We start from the raw sequence: 24,294 nt of genomic DNA, 5'->3' as shown, positions 1-24,294 counted from the left end.
TGCTCCCCACGCTGGCTGGGAAGAATTCCTTCCTGATGTCCCATCTCAATCTCCCTCTTTCCGTTTAACCCCATTCCCCCTTGGCCTGTCACTACAGGCCCTGGTAAAAAGTCCCCCCCAGCTTCCTTGTAGCCCCTTCAGGGACTGGAAGGTGCTATAAGGTCTCCCTGGAGCCTTCTCTTCTCCAGGCTGAACAAGCCCAACTCTCAGCCTGTCCCCATAGCAGAGGGACTCCAGCCCTCAGAGCATCTTCATGGCCTCCTCTGGACTTGTTCCAAAGGGTCTATATCCTTCTTATGTTGAGGGTCCCAGAGCTGGATGCAGCTGGGGTCTCACCAGAGCAGAGTAGAGGGGGAGAATCCCCTCCTTCAACCTGCTGGCAACACTTCTGATACAGCCCAGGGTACGATTGGCTTTCAGATCTTTTTTCTCCCAGTGAGGAAACAGAGCCTCTGCTTCCTAGAAACTCTGCTTGTGAGTGAGAGCTTCCACTGGGGATGGCACTGCATGGCCGCACTTCTCACAGCTTGTACTTAAGTCAGTGAATACTGATGTTTAGTTATGACACATTTATATTGAGGGGATTTGGAATGATTGTGATGTTAATGTGTGGTGTTGTGTGTTGCTTTTCCTTCATTTTGTTAGTTGTCTTGTTTTCTACCTTTTTCTATTTGTTACCGTCTATTTTATATTGTGATATGCCTTCAGTGTGGCATTCTGTAATAAATACAGTGCTACTGGGATGTGTTGGCAGCGAACACTACTTAGGATAAAGTTGCTGTTAACCTTGAATTTGGTTGTATTGTATGACTCAAAATGGATTAGAAGTCTGTTCTGGTCCTTTAGATTTGCATTATTTATATGGAAGTGTATTGGTTTTATATATTTAGGTATATATTATTCATATTGGATATATAGAGAGAGTATATTCAATTTAGTGCATATTTGGGAAATAATGAAATATTGTGACTTCTCAAAATCAAGGATGAAATATGCACGGCTGTTTTCTACATTACTTAACAAAATGTAACTTTTTTGTTTATTATATAGGTCAGATGATGACATTCAAATAAATCAGAATTTGTAGGCTTTGCATGCAGTATATTCTGAATTTGGACGTTTAAGATCATATGATTTCATAGATTTAAAGCTGAGCTATAGACACACATCACTGTAGCCTTGTATGAATAACAGATGAGGAACGTGTCTCAATATTTTAATTCATAGGAAAAAATAAATGGCCATTACAAACCACACAGTAATCTGAACAATCCTGGAAGTCCTTTCTGATCATATGTTAGTTACGATTATTTTCTCCGAACACTGAATAGTCACTTGAAACTTTTAGGATAGCTCACACTTTGTAGAATTAAAATAAGTAACTTGAGAAGCCAGCTCAACTTTTCAACTGAAAAAAATACTTGATTTCAAACACTTCAGATTTTTCTGGAATGCATTTTATGCTCAAAACCTCGAGTTAGTGTCTATTACTCTGCTTCACCATATTTAATCTTTTGGAAATATATCTTTATGTCCTTTAAAAGGATTTTCTAGTTTCTTGCACAGTTTCGTTGTTGGATATCTCTCTGTTACGTAAGAGGCTTTGGGGGTGTTTTCATTGTGTTTTTTTCCAGGAGGGTGACAGAGGAGACTTGGAAAGGATGCAAGTGTCTCAACAGCCAGCATTACCTCCAGAAGGTGGGTTAATTTTTCCTCCTCAGCACTGTCAGACAAAAGACTGTTGACTTTAAGTTTGTGTCTGTAATAGTTTTGGCTGTGTAACTTTTTCTGGCTCTGGATGGATCTGCTGTTGCTATATGGTTTTCCCTTCTGCATGTCTCACATCCAACTGGGGACCTGAGGAGAAGCGTGCCCTGACTTCTCAGTGTAAAGTATGACCCCCACACTTCCTTCTGCTGTAACAAAATATTAGAGGTTTTTTTTTTTCCCCTCAGGCTTGTACCAAATGATAGAACCAGTTTCAGGTGACCTTGAGTCTGCTGTTAGGTCATCCCTTTAAAGAGCAGCTTCACTGTAATGTTTTGCTTGGCAGTGTGTTTCTAAGCATTCCACTAAATAGTTACATTTAACAACTTGAATCCAAATTATCCCCTCTATTACAGTAGCACAGACACAATGATTCCTGTTCCTCTCAGTGGTTTTACTGGGTGGGACAAGCAGGTATTCACTACACACTTTTTTTCCTCCTGATCATCTTAATTGAGCTGGACCCTTCTCTCACATACTCCATCATGCAGATACGTTAATTCAATTCATATAGAATGAGCTTTTTCTCTCCTTCCTCAAGATGAGCTCATCTCTGCCTTCTTAACCAATTTTTCAGCCTGTCTTGTACCTACAAAATCTCTGATTTTAGCGATACCTGTCATGTGCATTCATTTTACTGTTGTCTCTCTTGATTTTTTTAATGTGGTTTTGTTCTAGGGCTAATATTCTTGGCCTTCACATACACAGCTTTGATTTGATTTATTAAAAAATAACCCCATTTTTCTCTTCTCATGTCTTTATACATTTTCACTTCAAGGTCCTCTCACCTGTTACCTTTATATGAGAAAACTTTCAATCACTTTCTGCTTGTAATGTTCTTCCTACTCATTGTGTTTCAGTGCTAGCATACCACTGTGCTTTGATCCATTGGTAATTTTTTGGGTGTTCCTTTATATTCCTGAGGTGAACATAGCTGAGCTGGTGGGTCCTGGTCATGCCCAAGCCTGGAGATTGTCCTTCCTGTCTAGCAGCTGCAGCACTGCATTCAGTCCTGTAGCCCTTCTGAGTATGAACATGGTATCCTACAGAAGATGAGTTTGACACAGCTGAATTGTGTCTTTAAATCACAGTCTATTGTAGGAAATATGTAGAATGTACTAGGAATACTTCCCAAAATTTCTGAGCTACTGTCTCAGCTGAGCTAGGCATTTCTGAAAACTAGTCAAATTTCGGTCTGAAATCTTCTTGAAAAAAGGAATGAGATGCTTCGTGTGTACCTGTCTCACATCTCCCACCCCTGGTCAGAGGGAAAGTGCTTTGGAGATGTGAACCTTCCTCCTGTAATAAATGCAGACATCTATATCGCACACAGCATTAGTAGACAAACTCTTGCTTCCAGGAAAAATACAGAAACATAGTTCTGGGTTTTAACATGCTTACTGTCTGTCTTTCTCTCTCTCCCCCTGTTTTTTAAAGAACATGACAGGTCTAGAATGGGTCGTTATGAAGAATAGCTGGGTATGTCTGATAACATTACAGCAAGGGTCAAAAACTCAAAAGTATCAGTTCTTCAGGCAAAACATGCATAGCAACACTGAGACTATTACTGGAGGGAGAATAACAGATTTTGACTCACATTTGGATGAATTTACCGTATACCCTAAAAGGTACTTTTAGCCTCCAGTTTAGCAGGCTATTACACCATTCTGCAACTGATACAAAATTTTATTGTGCTGATCTGGACTAAAGGGGGTGGACAAAAGTAAATGCAGGTCTATATTTACCTCCTGCAGTACGCAAAGTCTGGAGTAACTTCTACATGTAAATGAGAAAACACTTAATAGATTATTAGATAAGTAATAGACTGTGCCACAAATATAGCCCAGTGTAGGTCATGGGAAATTCTGTATGGTTTTTTTGGTTTGGAATTTGTATACGTTGAAAACAACCCTTGGTAGCTGTCTGGAAATCTCAACTTTCAGATAGTCAGCCATCATGCTTCTTTGTTCAATGCTTTCAGAATAACAATTTAGGATTACACCATATCTTGAGCTAGTATAAGGGTCTCTCTAAATATAGCGGTACTACGCAGTTAATATTTTAGTGCAGCATGCAAAACTGATGAATGAATGGCAGTCTCTAAGTCCAATATATATATATATATTTTTTTTTTTTTTTCCTGGCAAATATACTACTCCTTTTGCAAAGGCCAAGAAATTAATGAATGATTTTATTCTTCCCCCTTGCAGCCTGCACAGGGTAATTATGTATTATTAATAATGCAGAAGTACAAATGATATTAAATGAACTACATTTGTTAATGTAGATCTTATCCAACTGCTTTTTCCATCGGTGGACTGTTTCTCATCAGGGGGTACTAATTAGCTGTAATATGTGGAAAGATGGGACAGAAATCCAATCAGATAAATAGTGTAGATTTGGAAAAATCCAAGAAGGAAGAACACCATCTAAAACTGTGAATGTATTATTAAGAGGAGAGATGAGAATTTTATGCTTTTTAGCTTTTTCATACATTTAATGGGCATTTGAAAGCTAGAAAGTATCAACTCTTGTTCTGCCAGGGCTATAAAGACTCACAGCATTACACCTTTGACAAAGAAAATATTCTGTTTTCCTTTGCAGTAATAGAAATGCATATGAAATCTATCAAGGTCTTTTCTGTGCTTGTTATTGCACTTATTCAAACTACTGTGTTGAAGAAAATTAGCGATTGTCTATTACTGTTAGAATTTATTTAAAAACCCACTAGTCTCCTCATAAAGTTTACTCTATCACTATTTGAATGATAATCTTAATTTTTATAGCTATATTGTCATACATTTAAATGTGGTTATACAATAAATACACATGCATAATATATAACTGTTGGATTTAATCTGACAGCCCCTAAAATCAATGGAAGGATTATTGCAGACTTCAGAGGGTGAAGTATGAGACCAAATAATTGTTCTTACAGTTAACGTACAATTGAGACCCAGTCCATATCAAAATGAAACCACCACAATCTCATTTCAGAGCAGGTGATCACACCTGTGTTCACAAGATAGAAATTAAATTCATCTCATTCATCAGTAGGTTTACAGCATATTTCAATTGCTTTTTAGTGGAGTCTGGTGGTTCTTGTAGAATGTGGGACTATTATAATCCAAGTACAAAATTTTCTTCTGCTGTCCTCCTTACAGGCACTGTGTTTCTAGAAAACTTAAAAATACCCTTATATCTAGAGAACTGTGAAATGAGAAGCTTGTTTGAAAACCTGTGGTAGCAAACTTGACCCTGTGGCATGCAGACGTTTGTAAACCACCACAGCAGGCACTGTTTAAAGTCCTCTAGCAAGCTGGATCACCTCATGCATTTTTAAAGATAATGTATTATATGACTTTGTATTCCCTCTACAGTGGTGGAATAAGGTCCTTTTCCTCAGACTCCACCTTTTTTTTTTTTTCTCTTCCTTTTTTTTTTTTTCTTTCCTGATTGCATGCCAGATCATCAGTCATGCCATAACAAGCACTAGCATGTCCCAAGACCATTAGCTGATAGGGAGTGAGGGGTGTTTGTACTGGCTGAGGGATGCAGCCCTGTGGGGCTGGGGTGGCTGGTAGGAGCCATGGGGATGCGTTGCTATAGATGGCAGCCTCAGGAACCAGGAAACTGTAGTCCTTAAATCTGTGCAGAAATATATAGATTCATAAACACTATTTACATTCTAATACAACCATTTCATGTAATTAAAGTAAACAGATAAACAGATCAATATGTTGAAACAGATGTATAAATATATAGATAGACATATTGCACTGAAACCTTAATATTTCATCCAAATGAAATACTCTATTCCAAATATGCCCCGTAGGAGTTTTGCTCAAGGCTATGCTTAGGTATACTCAAAAATTCCCGATAGCTAGTCACGAGGGAAAATATGTTCTCTTACAGATAATTGGTACTGGCAGCTAGAGACCTAGAGAATTTGATGTGCAATAATGTGACCTGACTATGTATTAAACTTTTTTGAAGGACGTACGTAAGGAAATTTTATATGCTTCTCACACACCTTAGTTTTTTTGGATTTCACTTGTGTTAGCACATTTTTAACAACTGCCCTATGTTTAATATCTGTTACATTTCATCCTAATAGTTCTCAGCCATAAAAAATCCTAATATTATGTATGGTTTGGTGTTTCTTTTTTTTTTCCCCAAAACAAATGAGCTTAGATATGTGAGGTGGAGAGGAGATGGGAAGGCGAATAAAGCCCAGGTGACTTGTAAGGAATATGTAAACAAAGCAGAGTTGCATTATTGATAATAGAACTGGAGAAAACGAAACCAGTAAATATTTTTTCTTTAAAAATACATGAGATTAACCATTCAAGCGCTGCTTGTTTTCCTGGAGTTGGTTTGAATGTTATCTTGTAAGCATCTACTTTGTATCTATACATGTGCTAGTTACCACACTGTTACCTCTTTGGAAAGCTTAAAAGAGGATTGCCTTTCCATGTTAGAAATGTTACATGTTGCGTATTGCCTTTTCTCCTATTGGAAAGTACGTAGTAATTATAAAAAAACCCCAAAAACAAACCCATAAAAAAACAACCAAACACAAACAAACAAACCCCAAAAAACCTCCAAAAAACCCACCCCCAAAAAAACCCCAACAGTTAAAAACAAATATCAGAATTGTTTTCTATTAGGCTTATCTTTAGTGCTGGTGTGTAATATTTGTTTCCCAGTATTCAGGATTATTGCTAAGCGATGATGTATAGTTTGAATTTTCATAAACTGCCAGGAACTGAAAATGAACTTCCAAAAGACACAAAATGACACAACTTCAATAAATATCTTTATATGCCTTATAAAAATTCTTGATATCATTTTGTTTTGTTATTGGCAGACGTTAATAGGCAATATATATGTATATTGTTGTTCACTGGCCAAATAAAGACAAAAGACTGAAATAACTGTTTCCCTGCATCATAAACTCCTTCTATTCCTCTTATTTATTTATACCCCATCCCAGGTTCCAAATCTAGATCTCTAGTTGGTACAAGTCTCTGAAATTATAATCTTATCTTTAAAATTTTGATTATTATTTCTATTTTTACTTTTTAATACCAGATATTAATAGAGACAGCAATGCAGTGGTTGTGTGTAAGTTGTGATAATATTTTAATATAATGTGGAAGTGTAAATAAAACATCATTTGACATTGTTAATGTAAAAGAATCCTGACTTATTATTGGAAAAAAACAATTAAAAATATGTTTTTGCAATAATTTACATTATAATAAGTGGTATTTGAGGACAATAGTAGAATCTAGAATATAGGAATTAGTTAGAAAAATTAACTGCACTCCTGTTCCATCAAACTCTTTGAGCTGGTCAGTTTAACAGGGTTGTAAGCTTCATCTGGTGCACATTTTTATGGAGATGGGGTCAGTACAGATGGGTTGCTGGGGTTCAGCAAGCATTTAGTCTTGACCCTATTATCTTCTAAAGATCCCTCTTTGCATTGTTGGTACACAATAACTACAACATTTGAGAAATAAGGTTATAATGAGGAATTGTATAATTGTCACACAGTTTTGCCAGAAGGAAATCCCATGGCTTGTCTGTCCCTTGGGGTGCGTGTAACTTACCTGTTTGACTCTCTCCTAATATGCTGCAAACCTGATCTCTCAACTTTTCCAGAGATATTTGAATTAAAAGTTGTCCCATTTGAGCTGTGATGGGAACGGTTTTGTGCTCCTTCAGTTCCATGAGAAAGTATCTTCCTGTTGTATCAGTGGAGTTACAAGCACGCTGGAAGGGACATCTATTTCCAGCTCTCCGTGTGGTGGGGACGTTCTGGTCCCAGGTGCTGTATCATGTGAGGTAGACAGGTGGCATCAGGCAGTTATCAAATAAAAGATGAAGGCAGCAGCAGCAGGTTATGGCCTTGGGCTCAGCAAATACTGGATTGAGCTGCAGCAGGTTCTGGCCTGAGGCGGGGCAGTATAGCCTACTCCTGCAGAAACAAAACCAGACCTGTCACCAGAGCTGCTCATCCGTGAATGTGTGCCACGGGATGCTGAAGAAGCTATGTGGAGCTGTGCGGTTGCAGGTCAGCCATGCAATTTGCAACATCTGGCTTGCTCCTTAAACCCAGAATTCCTCCAGAAATGGGAATCATGTAATACCTGCTGCAAAAACCCCATGTATTGAAAGGTGCATTATGAAATGAAGCATTTTGTTACTTAGAGGATTTTGAAAGTTGTTTTTATGGAATGTGAAAAGAGAGAAAGGTATAAGCACAGAAAGTGTAAACACAGATGTTCTGAATGTCCCTGTCATGGCTACTGACAGCTGCTGAGTGGTCCCATTGGATCAGTGATAAAATCCAGAGGACCACAGGAGATGGGAACACACAGGATTAGCAGAATTAGTTGCCCATGAGGGAAAGTATGAAAGAAACAATTCTTTGCATATGCCTGTAAGGGAATTTCTATTCAAACAAATGTGTATTTCTTTCTTTTATGTATATGACCTGATGAAATGTTTTTAGGCCAAGAGACGGTCCCCTTTTCCAGTATTGATCTAATAATTACTTTCTTTCTTTCCTTAACCTGTGCTGCTCTTGGATCCTTAAGACCAAAGTTGTCTATAACAGCTTTACTAGTAGGCTTTTGAGCAGAAAAAAAAAAAAAAAAATTTCTTAATTTCTTCGACAATAAACTAAAAATGTCTAAGTAGATGAGGAGAACTTGCCATCTTCTGAAACTCCAAGAATAATATATATATTCTAACACATTAAAAAAAAAAAAATCCATGTCTATTTTAACCATCACAATGGATCTTTTAATCACTGCAGAGTGGAGGCAGAACGAGCTATTACTTGCCTGCAGTTACACTACACAGTCATAAACATTCAGGCTTTTTATTTCTAACACAGAGCTTGAAGTCGCTGGGAATCTTTCCATTAACATGAAGCAACAGATCAATCCTGAGAGCACAATTTTTATTCATTCTAAGTGTAGACCTCAATAAAAAAAAGTTAAGTGAAATATAATTCATAGAAATCAATTGATGTATTGATCTTCATATGTTCACGTTAAAAAAAAAAAAAAGGTGCTGTTTTTAACAGTATACTGCTTTATAGTCTTCAAGTGGATGAAGAAATAGAGGAAGAGGTCTGTCTCTCCAGAACATTGTGTCTTCTTTACACATGAAGCTCTTTTGAAATCAGTGACAGTACAGCCTGTGAAGCTGCTAACTTAAGAACTGCATCCAGGGAGTCACTGGGTCAGTTTTCTCTTTTGCCAAGCATACTTGCTTTGGTTTGAAATGGAATAGATTTGCTTAGCTTGATATTTTCACAGAGAAGAGAAATGAAAAATTCTCTGGTCTCATCAATGACATCTCAAAATATTTGGGGAAAAAAAAGATGTATAAACTTACTGTGTAATTGTATAATGATTTACATCAGTGACCGACAACTTGTCTGTCTGATTTCACCCATGGGTATACTTTACTGTGATGTCTAAAGCAAATGCTGGGGTCTAAGAATTCAGGTTGGCACTTATAAAATATTAAAAAAAAAAAAAAATCCACAGGGGATAAAAATCTTTACTACTAAACACCAGTTAAAAACTACAAAATTACAAAATAATACATATATCTTTTTGCAATGAAAAGTATCATTAATTTTTGAAATAATGCACATTTAACATAGATTGGTATCTCTGAAGCAGATGTCTCCTTGACATGTGCATTCAAGCTGTTGGCAGTGACCTTGTAGGGCAAAGCGGTTTTGAAAATTAGTTTTTGCCTCCCAATCTGTGAAAATAATGCTGTAGTGCAGATTTAATAAAAGTCATAGCTTCTCATAGAGGCTTATTTCAGCAAAGTAAACTATTAATTAAAATAACAAATGTCAGCTATTTCTCAGCTTGACAGTTAACATAACGCAGCTTTTGCTTAGCATGATGTACAGAATGTATGGGAGGTATACCTATAATTCATTTTATCTATGTATGGCTCACTTCTTGTATTTTAATACAGTGATAAATTAACAAAAAAATGCTGCAGTTTTCTTAGTGGTGTGAGAGCTTGGGGAAAACCCATCTGGCATGTAAATAGCGTATGGCTAAAATGGGGGAGAAAAATGAAGTTAGGGAATTTCCGAAGGATTTTAAGTTTTGCAAAGCAAAGGAGAAAATTTGTAACGCTGTCACTTGCCTTTTATGTTCAGTTACCCCCTGAGGTGGAGCAGAAGCAGCGGGATGGGAGAGGAAGATGTGCATTTTTATTGCAACATGGTTTTTGCTTAAAATGATAAAGAAGGAAAGGGCGGGGGCGTGTTTGTGGTTTTGAGCTATATGCTGGTATGAAGTTAAATGCCACTCAGGGATTGAGTCAGAAGTTTGCTGCAATCACATATTCTAAAAAGCTTTGGTCTGGCAAAAGGGCTTGCTGGACCTTTGAACAAGTGAGAGGAATACTCAGGGTTTTTTTCCCAGTATTGCCACATCTTCTGCCAGGTGGCACCACCAAACAGCACAGGAGAAAGCAGCATAGCCATGTGTGTCTCACCTTGCCTGTATGCAGCAGCTTTGAAAGAGAAGGGAAATAGAATTTTGCATGAGTTTACATCCTGCTGTGCACATTTTGGTAGGTGCTGTCTGCCTTTGTTGTCCTGGTGGTTTGGTGTAAAAACATAGAAAATAACATCCAAGATTCTGGTTTCCATTCTTGACTTGCCTCTGAGCAACCTCGGAGTGTAACAGGTCATATGTAATCTCTCATTTTGCAGCTCTGTGTTTTTGTGAACCCAACTCAAGGTGTCCGAGCACTTCTAATTTCAACTACAGGCATTCCTCATTCATATGCACTGGACTGCTTGCTCTCTTCTGTTGGAATCCCAGAACTAGGAGAGCACCCTTTGAAAAGTTTGTCCTTAACCTCTATTACAAGTTTCTTATCTAGGAGGTGTATATAATGCTTTTTTCTCTCTGAATGTTTTGTGAAACAGAGATAACTCAGCCTTTAATGTTCTTGTGGAGTTAACTGCCACTCATGCCTGAGAAAGCAAATTGTGGGGATGGGTGAAAGGCCAATAGCCAATGTAAATAAGGTGACAGATTCAGAACAATCTAAGCACTGGTCCAAAAGCAGTCAAAAAGCTTATAAGCCCTCAACTCAGAAGACAGCATTTTAAAAATTTGATAATCAGTGACTAGGAAGATTAAAAATCAAAAGCAAGGTTTCTTCATATGTTTCTTCAGGAGCAAAGGGTTCCTACAGAATGGTGATTTAATGTGATTTGTTTGACTGGGGTTCTGCTTTCCTTCTGGGATATGGTTAGGAAAATTATAATTTAAATATATTGTAAAACAAATAAACAGATTCTGCTGTCTTTGTTTTTTATTTTTATTTTTTTTCTGATCCTGAGTCTGTGGCACAATGTCTGTCATAGTCAAGGGAAGGAATATCTTATATGAGCAGGTCATTACAATACTGACAGTGAAGCTCTGAAATTTCTCCATAAATAGTTGAGAATGTACTAGCCACAAAGGGAAAAAACCACCCTATTCTTAACTGGTTTTCTCATTTTTCATGGAGTGAAGCTGAACCTGTACAGAAATCCTGAATGATTACTGACAGGCTGATGTGTAAAGATTTTTTTTAAAAGTGGGATTCTAATATTAAATTAATCCCTGTTCCTAAGTCAATGGTTCAATGAATCAGGGAGAAAACAAACCAGAAACTAGATGTTAATTATAGGGCTGCCCATGTTAAAAACCAGCCTTCTAAAAGACACTTTTATTGTTGCGGCTTTTATGTTACAATTTTTATTCACGTAGATGGGCTATCACTATTTAACATATGAATTTTGGCAGGCTCTGGACTTGATGCTATGCTCTACACTGCATTAAATAGTCACCACCAAAGAGTAATACTGCAGCCCTTTCACATTTTTTTTTTTACTCTTTCTCTTCTTGAGCCTGAGATCTTGTGTAAAGTGCCAGTTATTTGACATTTCTAGAAATAAAGGGTTCAGGGAGTAAACCCATTTTTTTTTGTCATTAAAAATGGCTTTTATTGTTCTAAGACCTTGCTTGAACTTATTAGCAAGCTTGAGTAAAGAGATGAACCTTTTTATCACTACAGTCAGTGTAGCTGTAACTGACATTCTTTATACAGCAGCATTGATCAGCATTGAAGCAATGGGAAAGGATCACACTGTTGCCTGGAAGACTCTGACTGCAGAGCAGTTCAGCCAGAGGAAGCCAGGGGTAGTATGTAGTAGATGGGAGACTTTTTCGGCAAAAGTTGTTGAAGTTTTCACTGGCAAACTCTGCCTTGTGAGTCTGCAATCTGTCAGTCTCTAGGAAGAGTCACTCAAGGTACTGAAAAATACAGACATTAAAAGCCAACTTGTGAACTCGGTACCAAGGGATGTGTCTGCTGAGAGGGCTGAATCCCGATACTTGTATTTCTGTGAGTAGAAATGACTGTTATTTCAGCTCTGTTCTCAAGGGAAGGCCTTCATTAGGTGTGTCTCTGGTCCTCCACCACAGACATTCTGGATTTGAGAGGGGAGCATTTCTTGAAAGCTAAACAAGCTGTGGAACTTACACTTAAGTAATTAATTGTTTAAAAAGCACAATTTATTGAAAATTAAATCACAGAGTAAAATTTATCGAGGTCGAGATCTGATAATGTTTAGCAAACAAGGACATTTACAGAGAAGATGTATGGTGTGTGACTGTTCCCAAGATACCTCATCTCCACAAATTGCCATGCGCCAGCTAAGCAGCAGGAACTGTGTGTGTCCTCCTAACAAGTGCGAAGTAAAACATGTTGTTCTGCAGCAAGCTCACTTTCTGAGAAACTACCTGGAAAATAGTGGAAGACAGTACATGTTATTTCACATTTTTAAAGTGCGTGCAGATGGTTAGTTACCAGGGCTCAGCTGTATGGTTCACAGTAGGTCACAATAAACTGAATATGTGTGGGTCCCCCATGTTATGAATGGTATTAAAATCATACTATTAGGCAAATAAACACATGCAAAACTGTTGCAAGAAGAAAATAGAATGCATTTATGAGTGTATTACCTTAAAATATCCTAACTCAGTGAATGGTCGCATAGAGATTATTTGCCATAGGGGTTGCATGGTGAATGTAAAACACTTGACATCAGTAATGGTAAGAAGCTGGTGTATGGAGCATTGAGCAAATTTATTGTCTAAAGCTTTTCTTTCAGATTTACCCCAATTATTCCCATGACCATATTGGTCCAAATACTACAGAACTTTGGCTTATAGGGTGATTTTCTTTCTACAGTGAATGTAGAGTATGTGGAGGACTGGGACAGAGATACTGCTTGGGGCCAGGATGAGGGTGCAGTAGGATCTGGCACAGCTCCTAACAGTCCTGTGTCCCCCCCAGAATAGAGCCAACACTGGGAACTTTCGCAATGCTGACAACCAAAGCAGCCATCAGACTTCAGTGTTGCACAGTCCACTACATGTTGTTTTTACGGGCCACCACCAGCATCACTGAGACACTTTAATGGATTGTCCTCAACATAGCTAAAAGAAATTCAAGGTGGAAATTTTCAAGTCTTAATACTTATAAAAACTTGTATTTGATACATGTGTAAAATTTATACATAGACACCTCATTGTGCTTCACCTGACTATACTTTTGGCAATTTTTGAATTTGTACAGTTATGATTCACAAATAAAATATGATGCCTCTTGGAATTCATGGGAAAGTGCTGTCTTGCTGATAGAATTCTGTATAAGACAGGCCCATTTTAATTGTTTGATGCATTTCATAAAGAGAAAATGCTGGCTGCATCAAAGAGGGTTATAAGCAGCAGGAACGGAGCTGTAATACAGACATGCCTAATACTGGTTTTGCTATGATCTGGTTCAATATATGCATGTCAGAGTGGGTCAAACAGTATGAACTACCACAAACATTTGTCTTTGACATAAGTAGAATAAGGCTGTTGTGTTATTTTTCACAGGTTTTAAAATAGAGCGTTAATAATGGCTATTACAGTGCCTGTTTTCACATGATATGTTCAATCATCTCTGCGGTGAGGGAGTAATTCATATTCCATTTTACTTTCAAGGCATTTGTCATACACTTTCATGTTGGAATTTTGGGTGCTTCTGAGGAGTGACTTTTTTGGCCATGTTTTTCTTCTGCCTCGCATGTGCATAGGAGCTGAATGAATGGGTCTCATCAGTTTTTATCTGTCTTCTACCTATGAAGTGCAGCAGGATCTCCAAATAGTCCTTTTAAATGTTTTGATTGATGAAGTTTTGCATTTTTTCATAAATAATCCTCATACGTAGTTCCTCCATATGAGGGTCATGTAGCCAGAACTCAGTGGTGGACTGTTTTTATGCATAAAGCTGTTATTGCAGGAAAAATGTACCACTAATAATAACAGGAAAATGTCCATATATTTATTTTTTGAGGAATAATAGAATTTAGTCATAACTTCTTGGTACTGTGTGGTACCTAATCAACTAAAATGAATACCATAACAATAAATATTTATCTGAGAAGAGGTTATCTGCTGAGACAACTTCCATAGCACCGCACAAACTATCACAAGGTGTATGAATATTTTGGGAAAAAACGTGAATATACAGTCTGATTAAAATCTGAACCAAAGTTTAATCAATTATATGAGATATGAAAGTTGTTTTTCCTAAAGGCGAAACATCACAAAATATACAGTATTTATGAAGCCATTGCAAGGAATTAGTAAGATCAGGGGGAGCCCATTGTATATGTTAAGTACTTGCACCCTGAGCCTTGTTCTGTTCAATCAAAACCCCAAGGTGACAAGTAGGGTCAACTTTCACCTATTTTATCTATTTGTGACTATGCTTATTTCTAACTCTCTTTTTAATTCACCTGTGGTAGTGTTTAGATCCAGGTGTGAAGACAAGATGATTGCTTTGGAAACCGGTATCAGGCATTCACTTGCTTAGGATATTAACCACTTATTTCCTGTGACTGTTTCTAGCAATCAGTTGTAGTGTTTTTTGTGTGGTTGTCAAAGGTGGCTTCTGGAGAGAATTATTTGGAGCAAATTAAAATAAAATGTTCTCTGTGGGGTGTTGGTATAATCATAGTGGTGAATTTGGAACATCCAGCCTTTCAAATGTCACTGATACTGGATTTCAATATGAAATATTTGTGATCTTTGGAGATTTTAGTACAGTATTGCAGACTTGGGCTGTAAGCATTTCCTTAGTGTCTGTGAAAATCATGCCCTGACTGAATTGGGAGTGCATGCTGCATATTTTAGTGCTTCTGAGGAGGGGTAGGATATGCCCTTTCCTATTTTTTTACTCATGACTTTATGTTTTTTAAGGGTGCTCCCAGTAACACCAGTAGGAACTGCAGGTACTCTGCACTTGTGAAAAGCAATCTAGGTCTGGATTTTCTGGTGTTCTGAGCACCCTTTCTGCTCAGTGACTTGGAGGCAGCCATGCTTGCTCAGCAACTCACAAATCTGAGTCCTTATAGCAGGTAGGCACCATTGGAAATACTGGCTCTTTTCCCAGAATGGATCACGTCTAGCACTATGCAGAAGAGGAGAGTTTGTCTTACCCACCCTTCGTCCTCATGCTCACAGACTACTTATATTTAGCTGATATTGCTGTTACAGAATAACTCATTTAGATGCAAGAGCCCAGTCTTCATGCTTCAGTCACTCTAAAAGCTTCTCTAGCAAGCAGAGTTGCAGCTCTTTTATGCTGAAGAGAGCCCTAAAACTATTTAAAGCTGTGAGCATATATGAAGTGTCTTTCTTGAGAACCACGTTTCATAATGCTGGCTAAGTGCTGCTCAGTTGCATTTGGTGAAGCGCTATCAGTAGCACTTGACAGTTGATTACTTGCAGAAACCAAAAGGAAAATCTCATTCTTGTCTCTCTCTCTTCGATGTTGGTAAAAAATATTTGTAATGTAACTCCACGAAACTATAGAAATGAGGAAAGTCCTACTGTAGAAAAGCTTCTGACTGGTGGACTTAGGACTATATTGGTGAGGGGGTGAGTAACAGCAGCTGTAGCTCCTGGCTTGTTTTCTCTCTCTGCTGCTGTCACTGGCACTATTGTCATCAGACCAACATTTTTGTCGTAAAAGACTGTGAAAAGCAGAACTAATAATCTAATATTAGAGGATGCCACTACCCCCCAAAGGAATTCAAGCACCATACATTGGCCATTTCAAAACTAGGGTCATTAATTTTTATGGCCAGTTACTTTCTCCTGTTTTAGAAGACAGTTTAGAGACATCATAAACTTCTCAAGCTCTATTTAATTAATTTATGTTTATAAAGTGAATTGGGACACTTGTATGGTGGCTGCTCAGTTTGTGGAATAGCTGTCACCCCAAAAATAATGAATTTCTGTGGTCAGCATATATTGTTGACTTAGAAGCTTTTATAGATTTCCCATGCCTCTAAAAATTAAATCTTTCCAGCTACTACACAAATCAGTCATTCATCTAATGGATTGCTTATCCAGACAATGACTACTCCTATTTCATGAATATATATATATATAAAAGAAATCTGATAATTGGCTCTATTTACTGGCATTTTTCAAGTGAAGTTTAATATATCTTCTATAGGCATTGATTTCAAATGGTGCACATGTATTGACTGAAATTAAAGTTCTCTGTTCTCTGCAGAGAGGACTCTTCTGACTAGAAATAATAATAGTGAATCTAAGAAAAATATACTATTTTAAATGAAACTGCCATTACGTAGTTTCAGACAAATGTACTTGCAACTTCACTTACCGCAGGATGGTATTTGTAGACAGACTGTCTGAAAAGAGACAAAAATCTTTCTGCTGTGAGGGTAATGTCAGGACAATTTTGTTCATCTTCCTGTAAATGCAGGGAAGTCAGCTATTAATGGACTTAATTACAAAAGGCACTGTTGGTTTGTATTTAGCATTATGCAGCAGCAGTAAGAACATTGTATTTTGATCACCCAGAATCAGTTTAGAATCTGCATGGTGCTGTAAGAGAACAATGAAAAACCTCTCAGTTTCTATTTAATGTTAAAATAAAACTCTATAACATAGATGTATCTTGGATGCCTTATCAATGTTTATCATAGACTCTGATGAGAAATACATTACCAATTTTTGCTAAATGATTAAGCATTACACCTTTAGCTTAGCTGGGTCTAGGTCTGTTTCCAGCTATGGGGGTGTAGTCTGATTTTGGTTTATGAGTTGGCTAAAAATCAGAATTGCCTGTAATTTGTTTCTCCTGATATGGTGATCTTATGCTGTGTTTAAATTCGCATGAAAGCTAAATGTCATTGCCTCTGTTGGACCATCCGCATTGAGGGCGCTCCTTATCTTCCTTTGGCAATTATTAAACAGGATTTTGTGTTAAGCCTGAGCTTTGCGATATGGCCAGATGAGCTTGCTAACCCACTCTGTGCCTGTCTCTGTCTGGGCACAGGTTTCTGGAGAAGGCAGCTCCTACTGACATTGCTGCCTACCTGAACCTAGGCATTCCTCTTGTTAAAGGTGAGAGGGGGCCCTCTGGTCTCAGCTGAAAAGTGATAGTTTCGGGGATGCCTTTTGGAGGAGTTAAAACTAGATGCTTCAGTGTGCCTCCTCTCTTTACTCCTGGAAGGTATTCTTTCCAGCTGCTAGTGGCTGTTATTAGTTTCTGCTTTCCAGGAGCAGGGAGGAGACACATGGCATCAGGTAGTTCTGGTTTCATCAGGGATGTATGTGGCTGTTAGTATCTTAGAGGCATTAGGAAATGGCTCCATAAACTGCCCCTAAGCTTTGATTTGCTTTCATTGAAACTGTCTTAGGGAACTTGATCAGTGGGCTATTTCATCTCTGCTTCGATACAGATTGAAAGGCTTAACATAACATACAGCGTTTAATTTTTAGCAATAAAGTGTTGGTGAGGATTAAAATAAAGGCAACATCTTTGACTGGTGTTGTTCAGCATTCTGCTTAGGTACTGGGTCATTACTGAAAGCCTGTTGTCATTGAAGAACAGGCTCCATTTACTATCTGAATTTTAACTCTAACTTGAGTTTGATCTAGCATGAAACCTTGATGATGAATGTTCAAATAATTCTCATTTGAATTGGTTAACTGAAAGGGTGCAAACAGAGCAGCTATAGTTAGAAGAACCCGGCAGCTCATGAAATAATAATTTTTTTCCTGGTACATTAGTTCCTCTAATAATTAAATAATCTAATCTGATTCTGCAGCCTTTGATAATAACATTTATTTTTAATAATGATTTTATAAAGTTTGCCATGTTGTGAGTAAGAATAATTAATTTAAGAAAAGTGAACTCAGGTATTAGCTTACTGTGCATATGTAGCCTGATTTGAAGCAAAGGTGTATATTATGAATTGTATCCCAGTGACACTTCTGCAACTCTTGCACTCTTCTGGAGGTGTTTGATTCAGACACTGACCTAAGCTGACCTTGCTTAGTTTGTGTGACCTGATGGGATCACAGTTAGAGACAGTATGGCTGCAGGCATATTGCACATTATTATTTCACTATCAAGGCACTTCACTTTATATTTTGTCTACCAGTTTATAAATTAAGTGTTTATCATGGAGAGGCTGTTGTGCTTCAAAAGATTATGGGGCTCGGCTTTGTCCTACCTCAGGCAAGAATCCTATTTGTTCAGTGTAGTTTTACCAACGGACCATGAATCTGGGGTTTTGTTTTATGTCTGCTGAATAGCTATCTGCTTGAGCCATAGATCACACAACAGGTGCTGGCCACTTCCCTTTGTTGGATCCCACCACTTGTACAATAGATATCTTAGATACAGAATTTTTGCTATGTTTTAAAAAAAAGATGGCCTGAATTTGAACATAATACAGTCCCTCACACTGTGGTATTGGTGTACATGAGTTTCCCTTAAAGCATGCCAATATTCACCCTGCTATCAAAGGTGGTGTTACCATTTCTTATTTTAATGGAACATAGACATTTCCAAGAACCTGAGGAATGGAAGACTGTGTGTATGCTTGCCTTCTTTCATTCTTGGAAGTGGACAAGATGTTAGATCAGAAGTCAGTAAGGATTGAACTAATAGACAGGGAGCCTTTGTACAGTGGTTAAAGAAACACTGATTTTTTTTTTTTAATGTTAGAAATATTTGTGTATAGGATGGATTTCCACATTTGTCCTTTACTATTGCATTGAAAAAAAAAAAAAAAAGAATCCACACGTGCTTGTTTTTAACCAGGCAGAATTGTGTAGCACACAAAAATATCTGCCACCTTGTTTGACCTTGTCCCAAGATATTTACATCTGGGAACCCATTTACATTTTCTTGTTGTGTTGGACTTTGAAGTATTTGGCAGGAAAAGAGATGTTGTTGACATACCAAATATTACTTTTAGTTTTAACTGCTTATCATACTGTATATGCTGCATGGAAATGAGAAACATTTGAACAAGTTGACTCCATCTCCTGCTCTTTTCAAGGCAGAAGTATATTTATTTAAGGGAAGGAATAAATGGCCAAGGTTCAAAATATTGAGTCTAGCATACCTGAGCAAAATAATAACAAACCCTTTGTTCAGTATTTTTGAAAGACACCTGTGTTTGTGTCTTAATGTTTCTTGCTTTAAGGAAAAAGAAAAAACAAACCAGAAAACTACAAAACCCAGCTGATCTCTATGTCATTCAAGGCATGGGGATTCTGAAAGATGAGGGCACCTTGGCAGAGCTGGTCCCAGCCCCTACCAGCCATGGCAAGTATCAGAGACACAGGTGTAGAATTTCATAATGGACCTCTTAGGGTAAATGAAAGCCCTACTTCTCCTTCCTGCTTTTTGTATGGTAACAGGACCACATCTGCTGCATCTGTCTCTCACCTAGAAGTTCTCGCTGTTTCTCCTGAGATGGAAAACAAACACCCGTTTAAAACTCTGTTGAAAAATGAGTCTCATGGGTTTGCCTCCCTCACTGTGGCTGCTTGTTTCTTCAAGTGGAGGCAGCTGGGTCTTAAGAGGCCCTCATGCCCCATTTTGACTGCTACATGGTATGATATTAAAAGAAACCAGTTTGAATTCATCTAAATAAGTTGAAATTCTAAGCATAGAACAAGCTAACTGAAAGTAAGGGTCCCAGATGAAAACTGGGGAAGCTGGAGGAGAGATTAAGTAGAAAGACAGTAGTAATTACAATACTAAACATCCCAGAGGAAGTGCAACCCAAGTGAGCTCTGCTGTAATCCTCTTGAACTCACAGCCACACCATCAGTTATTGCGTACCTGAATTACAGTGTCTGTGAGAGACCCTAAGCAAGGCTGGGACTCTGCTGTGCTGGGCAGGGAGCATGCATGTAGTGGGTGCAGACCCTGCCTTCAACAGGTTATTTTCTAAATAGACAAGTCTAAATCCAAACCAGCCCAGTTTTACTGAAAGGGAATGGTGTGCACAATCCTTAAAGGTGTGGAGTTCATGCCATTAAGGTTCTGCCTCCTTTATTGGTAGCAATTTCTATTTGATATACATCTTCCAGTAAAATGAAGAAAAGTGCCAAAGATCTGTATGTATAAATACTGTGGATCTTAGACCTTAATTGATTACAATATTAATAAAGAAGTGTATTTTGGGGTTACTTGCCTCACTTTGAAAAGCATATGCATGCTTTTGTATTTATTTCAGGATATTTTCTAATAAATCTCATTGAGTGCTTGAAGTTGACTATGGGTCACTGTTTTGGTGCATGCTCTGTTCATCCTTTAGTTTAACGCTTAACTTTTGCACTTGAACATCTAAAAAGTTTTTACCAGAAATTAAACTAAAAGCTAATATTAAATAGTAACAAACAAGAGTAAAGAATCATGTTTGCCTTGTATTTTTTTTCATGGAAGTAATGTTATATTTCAGGCATAAAATGCATTTTTTTTTCTTTGCTGACTCAGTGCTTTAGTCTGCTATCTTTAAAATGAGGATAATTTACTTCTTTTTCTTTGCTACCTATTTTGAGTGTATGCTCTGTGGGACAGAAGTGCTCCTCCATGCTGAGCAGAAACACCAACAGCAGCGTTGAGTCCTACTGTGCAGAACCTGTTAGAATGTAACGGGATAGGGATTTCTGAGCAGAATCAAGCTGTGTGATGTTCATATTCTGTTTAGAGGTTCTGCATCATGGTTTGTGTGGGGATAAAGGAAGTATAAATAACAGTTGCTTGAGCATCTGTTTTAATTTCCCCTTTTTCTCTGTCTTTAGGTGAGAAATTTCTTAAAATAGAGGCTGGAGGCAGTGGGAAAGGGATGTGAAGATGAAAGGTACTGTGAGAATGGGGAAAACAATTAAGAGTTCTGCAAGCTGGGGATAATAAGGCTTAAAGCAGTTCAGGGACTGGGAAAGGTGAAGAGGTGGGAATAGGTTTAATTTGGATTACAGGACTTCCAGACAGGATAAAGATTCAAGACAAAGCCTTGAGGCTTACTCGCATTTCAGGAAGGCAATGTTAGCAGCTAGCCAGACTGAATATAGTTGCTCTTCTAAAGAAGAGGAGTCCATTAACAAAGGACGTATGGAGTCAATAATGGAACCACAAAGGTCAGGTGCAGTGCAAACCATCTGGTTTTAAAGGATGTCTCTGTGATCAGTGTTGGGGTAAGAGCATGAATAAACCAGCAAAAGAGCTGCATACTGTCATGGCCCTGTCCTTTACACAGTTCCCACAGGACACCTCAAAGGTCATGCATCCTGGCTTAGGGAAAGCTGGTAAGGCTATTATAGGAGCTTTTTGGAGTGAGCTCAGTAGCAGTGTGCAAGGACATGAAACCATCAGATAGCTCATTAATAGCTTTCTTACACTACATTGGAATTGAGAGCCGACAGTCATCCTTGCCTGGATGTCACTGGATTTAGCCAATATGATAGTGACTCTTCTCTTTCACTTGCCTTCTCAGCAGGAAATTAGTAGAAATATTGATGCTCAGGAAATAAGAATTGCTCATTTGCTTTGTAACTTTCAGTGCAGATTCAGAATAATATTGTTTTGTTCACGTATGTTAACTTTTATAATAATGTTAGTTTTTATAATAATTAAAATGGTCAATGTGATCATTGTTTTGTAGTTAGAAGAGGAATGTCTCTTGACGTTAGCAGGCAGGAAATTAGTAGAAATATTGATGCTCAGGAAATAAGAATTGCTCATTTGCTTTGTAACTTTCAGTGCAGATTCAGAATAATATTGTTTTGTTCACGTATGTTAACTTTTATAATAATGTTAGTTTTTATAATAATTAAAATGGTCAATGTGATCATTGTTTTGTAGTTAGAAGAGGAATGTCTCTTGACGTTAGCAGTATGGTATCATGCTTATATTTAAAACTCTCTTGTTGCAGCTTAGGTCAGGAACCGAAAAACCTCACAAAAGCCAGGCACTATTTCTGAAAATTCACAATGTGATACTTTCTGCTTCTAAATTTAAGACAAAACCCAACCAACTAAACAAGAAGCAGTTGAATATTTACTCCTGCAAAATAAAGATATCAGATGTATGTAGGTTAATACATGCAAATAAACATTTTATGGAGGTTACTTGAGAGCATTTTTTATTGTGGTGGCTATGCTCACCTATCTAGTAAACTGAAGGGAATTAACAAACACTGTGTGGGAAATAGAAATCATTTACTTATGCTCTTTCTCAATTGATCAAAACATCTGGAAACAAATTTACAATAATAAATTGAAAATATTACCCAGTTGAATTCATTGTTGTTGAATTGATCTAGGGAAGGCAAACAGTCTGTTAATGAAATTTGCAGATGATACTAAATTAGTGATAGTTGCAAACAGCACTCAGAGTGGAAGAATAATATAAATCACCATAATTAACACAGAATTATGTGTGTACGGGTGGTTGCAAAGAGATTTACCTGGGGAAGGAAAACAAGCTACGACAAGAAGGAGGTATGGAAGGAAAACGTGGGAAAAAATGGGAAAGAAAAACCCTACACAGGGGAAAAAATGGCTTTTCAATGGGATGTGAGCCACTAGAAGAAGAAATTATCTATGATAGCAGAAGTAGTAGAAATGCAAGTAATGGGGTTTAGCATCTATAAAAATGTTAGCATAGCAGCTAAAGAATTCCTTCCTGTAACTTGAATCTGTGTGACACCAGAAGAGCTTACTGAAAAAAAGGTGAAAGCTCTGTTGCTGGAGACTCTTCAAAGTAAATTGAAGAAGGAACTAGAAGACTGCAGGGAGCAATCTTGCATTGGCAAAGGAACATGCTGTAGATGATCTAATAGGTCTTTGTCATATCCAACCTTGGTTGTATATTACATGATATGATTCATAACAGTCTGGGAAGGAGACATTTATTTTTTCATACAAAAAGTAACCTTTAAGCATCAAATGAGAAGTTTATTACTGGAAGATTATAATAGCTCCTTTGAGAGAGGACGCAAAAGTGCATTCTGCTGTGCTGACATCATATTTATTGATAAAAAGGGTAGATGCTCCTTCCTTTCTGCATCCTGACATCTCAATCACATATATTTATTTCATTTATACAGTTGTAGTAAAGATCTTGGCCCTGTATGTTGAAAAGTCCACGCCAAATTTAAATCAGCCAATATCAGGTGGGATTTAGGGAGACTGGCCATTCCTTTATCAAAGTCTGGAAGCTACTGAATTTGAAATCTTACATACAGTTCCACACAGTTCTTGAGTGTAGCTTGCCAGCCTTGACATGTGATGCATTACCATGTTGTACCTTGAATTTAACTCTGAGTAGGGTCCCAAAGAGAGGTATATCTTTGCAATCTCATGCTATAGGTGTTCAAATGGGATACATAGAAAGAGACACCACTTCTCCCCAACCCCGTCTTTTATTTTTCTCTTTAGTGTATTATAGAATTTGATCAAGAGGGAACGGACTCTCCCCGGTATTTGTACCATCATGACCAAATGAAAAATAGAACCCATGCTAGCTGTGGTTTAAATGTCTGGGGAATTGTCTGTGTAACAGAGAAGGCAATAGTACCAAGAAGGAAAATTTAGCAGAGAAAAAATATTAGAAGTATGAATTAATTATTTAGGTAGCTGTGTAGACATTCTGTGCCTTTTCTTTAAATTTTTAATTATTAGCCTTTGTACTTAATAAAAAAGGTAAAAAATTCATCTGCAGAACAGTTGGACCCTATAAACATCACATAGGTTGGAGGAATGGATAATTATCATGTTTCAATCAAGCAATAAAATTTATATAAAACAGCTATAACATGACACCCTATACAATAATATTAGAAAAATATTTAATTTGTATTTGAAAAGCAGTTTCTAGAGCTTCTGATTACTTTGATTTAGTCTCTGCTGCTTTGATTTATTGTCTTTTCAATCAGAGTTTGTAAAAATAAAATCAAAGTATTCGTATTCTTTTTCTTCCAGAGGAATTTAGAAGGTCAGTGTCTTTTTAGATTGGGTGCAGAAAGAAATAATATATTTTTCCTCACTAGTAACAGAAAATAAGTGCAGTATGACTGTT

This window comes from Eurypyga helias, unplaced genomic scaffold (genome assembly GCF_000690775.1).
Source record: "Eurypyga helias isolate BGI_N326 unplaced genomic scaffold, ASM69077v1 scaffold15552, whole genome shotgun sequence".
Lineage (NCBI taxonomy): Eukaryota > Metazoa > Chordata > Aves > Eurypygiformes > Eurypygidae > Eurypyga > Eurypyga helias.
This window is presented reverse-complemented; position numbering follows the sequence as displayed.